This window comes from Fundulus heteroclitus, chromosome 12, assembly GCF_011125445.2.
Source record: "Fundulus heteroclitus isolate FHET01 chromosome 12, MU-UCD_Fhet_4.1, whole genome shotgun sequence".
Classification (NCBI taxonomy): Eukaryota; Metazoa; Chordata; class Actinopteri; order Cyprinodontiformes; family Fundulidae; genus Fundulus; species Fundulus heteroclitus.
The window spans coordinates 38,962,987-38,969,005 of record NC_046372.1 but is presented as its reverse complement, the minus strand read 5'-3'; positions in this window follow the sequence as shown (position 1 = coordinate 38,969,005).

Here is a 6,019-nt window from a genome sequence, read left to right as displayed (position 1 = left end):
TTGCAATAGAAACAGGAATATTCACAATTTTCCTGCCAATATTCTGTGAGAAATGAGAAAAAGTGATCAAGAAAAAAGGGAAATGTCAACAAATATATTAAACAATATGAACATGGAGTAGCAGGATATTAACCAGTTTGCTTAGCAATAATGTACATAATAGAGAGCGTAGGCTTAAAGGAAAGTCAGTTTAGCCTTGTTCTAGTTAGAGCTTTCTTACTGGCAACCAATAAAACATTGAACATATATTTTTCCTTTTTTCCCAACAGGGCCGGGGGTAAGGAACCAAAGTAAACAGTTTTGATGTTGAAGGGAATAGCTATTTTGATTACTTTTTCCAATGTTCTGTGGATCTCAGTCCAGTACTGGAGGATTAGTGGGCAGGACCAGAAAATATGAAAATTATTTAAGTTTTATTTTTCTCCACATGTTCGCCAACAGGGGAATCACTTTTGGGTAAACTTGTATTGTTCAGGAGTTCTGAAAAACCTGATAATGGTCTTCCACCCAAATTCTCTCCAGGTCAATGAGGAGGTGCTTTTCCATTGTAACTTGAGTATGTATTCCCAGTTTTCCAAGTCCAAATTAAAATTGCTTTCTCTTTCCCATTTTTCCTTTACATGTTGTGTGTTTACTCCTTCCCAACTGGGTTAACCCCTGATATATTTTAGAAATGTATTTAATTCCTGGTGTTGATTTGTATGCCAACAGGAACACCTTCAAAACCCCTGACTCCGCAGCCTCCACCTCCTTAAATATGTTTGTTACATAATGTCTTATAGGAGTCTGTGGAGGTCCTGGGTTGTTAAACCTTGATCTTTTAAATCATCAAAGGTTTTTAACTTATTTCCCTTGAATAACTCATAGTATATGACTAGACCTGCCTCTTTCCATTTTTTAAAACTACTGTCATGCCCATTTGGGATGAATTCAGGGTCATGTGTTATCCACTGCAATAATCTGTATGGTTCTTTGTTTTGTTTTGACCACATTCTGCCATATATTAAGAGGTGTTGGATTCATTAAGGTGGGGGAAAGATTCCCATCACCTATTGTCTGTTTTGGAATCTGACTTGATATTTGGCAATCAATCTCTTTACATTGGGCTGCGTAGGTCAGATTAATATTTCTATCAGGGTTTTAATTTGGGCTGCCTTAAAGTAATGTCTAAAATTTGGCAGAGAGAGCCCCTCTTCGTCTTTGGTAAGCTGCGGGGTCTTAAACGTAATTCTGAGTCTCTTACCGCAACAAATGAAATGAGAAATCCATCTATCAAGCTCTTTCAAAAAAATGTCAATGGGGCTTCATTGTTATTGTCTGAAACAAGTATAGTACTCGTGGGAGAATATTCATCTTAACTACTTCTGCTCGTTGGGCTAAACTTCCACACCGGTTTGAAGCACATGAAACCATCAGGCCCAGGGGATTTGTTTGCTTTGAGCCCTCTGATTGCATTTTCTAGTTCTTGAGTTTATATTTCTGCTTGCAGTTTTTCATTTTGCAGTCTGTGACTTGTGGTAGGTTTAGGGTTTCTAAAAAGGCCTCAGTAGCCATTGTTCCTTTGTGTGACTGTTGGGCATAGAGATTTTCATTATAAATCACTTGTGAATTTCTGAAGATTTCATTTGTTTTGAAACAGGGTCCCTAATTTTCTAAATGTTCCTTTCCAATTGTTGTTTTCTTGTTGTTTTCACTAAAGGTTTTGCAGACTTACTGTCCATCCATTTTCTATCAACTGTGGTGGTGCAGCAACTTACTGTCCACTTCATAATAATTTTGCGACCTTTTCTGTATTTCCTGTGTATAAATCTTCTATTTGGCTCTTTAATTCTTTAATTTTTGTGAAATAGGAAGGTTGTTTATAAATGTATGTTGATCTTCCAGCTGAGCTAAAGATCTTCCTTTAGCTCAGCCTCAAGTGCATTTAATTTCTCCTTTCTTTGCTTTTTATGAAATGCCCTTTTTTTATATATATATATATATATATATATATATATATATATATATATATATATATATATATATATATATATATATATATATATATATATATATATATATATATATATATATATATATATATATATGGGCTGGGCAAGTTAGCGCGTTAATTTCGCGTTAATTCATTAGACTATTAACGGCGATATTTATTTTATCGCGCATTAACGCGTTGCTCACATGCTTTCAGTCAGTGTCAGTCAGCACGCGCGCTGACTGCAGCGCGCTGACTGCAGCAGCACTCTCCCCCTCTCGTACATGGCTCAGCGGCGCCAGCCAATCAGCACGCAGGCTCAGCCTGGCCCGCCCACTCAGCTCTCACACAAGCTTAACAAAGAAACAGCTGAGAGAGACCGCAGCAGCGAAAAAACATGAACAGGGGAAGTAGCACCGTTTGGCTTTATTTTAATACCGTAAATGAAATCAAGCTGTATGTTTTGTAAAAAGCCGGTTCATTTCCGTGGAAACACAACAAATTTATCTAAGCACGTGAAAAAACATGAAAACGTCGAGCCCCAGAAACGGAGAGAGGAGACGAAACTTCTCTCATTGCCCCGACAGACCCACAGACAGACGTCTCTGACTGAGGCGTTTCAGTCCTCCAGGGAACATCCAGGTAGATCAGTGGATGGATGGATGGATGGATGGATGGATGGATGTTACTGGAGCCCACACATAACATGTAATTAAGACCTTGAAAGAACCCAGTACATATATTAAAAAGTGTTATTTAAGATAAGATAACATTAGCTAATCCTTTTTTTATCCCACGACTGGGAAATTTATAGGATTAAAGCAACAGGCAGGTGCACACAACACAGACAAAATTACATAAGGATTGAAATATATGAGGTGGATTAGCGAAAAAACACTGAACATTATTATTATTATTATTATTATTTAATTGTAATAATAAAATAAAAACCACAAAACCCAAAAGGTCAACAGTTTCATGATACATCAAGCTTAGGGACTGGCTAATATACAGCAGGTCAAAAAAGGCCATATTTTGGCTGCAGTGCTTGCTGTTCTCTTATGAAGAAAAGATCAACTAGTGCACTAAATTCAATAGATGGGTTGAAAATATCCAGTATAAAATAAGTGCTACAAATGTTACAACACTTTTGTTCATATGGCAGCAGAACATTAAAATAAAAGTGCTCTTTACACTACTTTTGAATTCATTCTTGGAGTTTGTAAATACAATGCGATTAATCGCGATTAATCAGGGCGATTAATCGCGATTAAATATTTTAATCGTTGCCCAGCCCTAATATATATATATATATATATATATATATATATATATATATATATATATATATATATATATATATATATATATATATATATATATATAGTTATATATATATATATATATATATATATAGTTTTCCCCCTAATATCCGCTTTGCAGGCATCCCAATGAGTGTCTGGGACAGTGTTTTATGTACAGATGAAACAAAAGTGGAGCTTTTTGGTAATAAATGCACACAAACGGCGTCTTTACAGACGGCGCAATGAAGCGTTTATAGAAAAGAACACCATACCTACAGTCAAGCATGGTGGAGGACCCATAATGCTGTGGTGCTGCATCTGGTACTGGAGGCTTTGACCGTATCACAGGCATTATAAAATCAGATTATCAATTCTAGAGCAAAATATGTCGCCCAGTGTAGGGAAACGTGGTTTGAGGCGAAGATCATGGGTCCTCCAGCAAGATAAAAACCCAAAGCAGACCTCCAAGAGCACGCAGGAATGGTTGAAAGGGAAAAAATGGACTGTTTGAAAATTACCAGCAATGAGTCCTGATCTCAATCCAGTTGTGAAATATTTTGGAGGAGCTGAAATCTGCAGTCTGAGAAAGGAACCCTGCAACTGTTCAAGAGCTTGAGCATATTGCAAAGGAAGTGTGGGAGAAAATACCACCCGGGAAGAGTATAAATGGATATAAGAAACGTCTGGAGACCGTCATCGCTGCCAAAGGCTGTGCAACCAAATATTAAGGAGGGGTGACAATATTAGTGCACATGCTGGTTTTGTAGTTATTCCTTTCAAAATACAATATGTTGAAATAACAATTGTCTTAGTTAAATTACCTTGGACTTCCAATTGAAAGATCCTGCTAATATAAATTTGGCACATTTCCATTTAATTCTGAAGATATTCACTGTTATGCAAAACATGAAGAGGTGCCAATTGTGAGCAGTAGTTATAGATCGAGCTTAAAACTTAGCCCGTTCATATTGGTTCGCATATGAGGAGAGCAATGGCCATTTTTAGTCACGCTTTAAATGTAGGTCAGAAACTGAAACTTAATTTCTAAATCATTCTAAGCCTTTAATGTTTCTAAAACAAGTCCCTTTTTTTCACAAAGATTTTTAGTTTTACAGCACTTTAAATACACAAGATGCCATTTAACTGTTTATCAAACATTGCTGACTCTCAGAAAAATGCTTTGCTGCACAGACATGCTTAGCCCCCAGCGCCAATTATCAAAGATTGATATTGTATAGCACACGGTTTAGTTTTGCACATTATCAATCTGGGACTGCTTTCATTGAATCTGTTGGGGGGGAAAGAAGAGATATTATGCCGAGCTGATTGGGGCAAAGCGACATCTAGTGCCCACCTAGCGAAGGTTTTTAGCCAATCATGGTATCGAATTAAAACATTGCAAGCAGCAGGCACCCTGAGAAGCTACAACAACCTGGTCAAGGCATGCTTATTTCAAAAGTGACCCTGTCATAATTTTGCCCACTAAAACCTTTATGGGACAAAAATGTTTCAGCAGATTCAGTCCAGGTTTGCTGCAATTATAGTCAAGATGTGGATATATTAAGTCTGAGGCTTCTGCTATATTTTCAAAAGGGTTTTCATGGTGTTTTGCGGTGTTTATTTTGAAAACAAAAACATTTAGACAAAGTTAAAAAAAAAAATTCTTTGTTTAATTACCTATAAATCTGACATGGTGGCTTTTGCAATGGTGGTTCCACCAGAAAAATATTCTTTAATGCCTTACCTTCACACTGATACCAAGCGTTCATATTTACACTTGTGGAGCTGTACTTGATTTACATCAGGTATGTAATTTTAGGCAGATATTGCCCCTAAACCTCTCTGGGTTTGAATGGCTACAAGCATAAATAAAATAAATTTAAATGAATTGGGCGCCTTTGTAGACCAGAGATTGTGCCCTTCTTGCTGCTTGCATTATCTGGATTTTATCCTGATAATTATTGAGCTTTATGATGACCGCCTGGAGCCGCTGATTGGGGAGTGGACAGCATGCAATGGTGAGATAGCGACAGTCCTGTTTAATAGATCCTACTTTGAAGTTTATTTGCAGTAGCTCCGGCATCCAGGTCTTGAAGAAGGCTACCAGATTAGTGCCTTCGATGCCCCCGGGAAGCAACACGGGTGTTGCAGTGCTGGCTTGTATTCTCTGGCTGCCTCCAGCCAAGAATGGCCATTTCCATAACACCAAAAAAGACACTTTTCAAGACTCAACAAAGCAAGGATTAAAACTGAAATGTATCAAACCAACAACATAGTATCATGCTGTTGTACTCACCAAAGAAATTTCCTGTACATGTTTGTGCACTCTAACATGAAGTTGACACAAATTTGCAGCTCTGCCTTGACTCTTTCCACATCGAGACGATTTCTCTCATTTCTCCATGCTGGGGTCATCACTGAAAATACATGCTCTGTATGTGCATTGCTACATGGAATGGAGAAGATGTAGGCGCTGACTTTTCTCGGGTTAACCAGTGGGAGAGCAGCTTCAGATACCACTCCTCACTGTGGCAACCTTCCATTTTTATGCAGAGCTGAGAATAGCTTCCACCATGGCATATTCCTCAGAGTCCATCTATATCAATGTTTTTCAGTTTGCAGACCTGGACTGCTTCACTGTACTCTTCATAAGACAGCAGTTGTAAGGCTGAGCTTTGACATTTTGCTGTGAAAGCTGTTCTCAGAGAAGTCTTACCTCTCCGTGAAATATTTATTTGCTCTT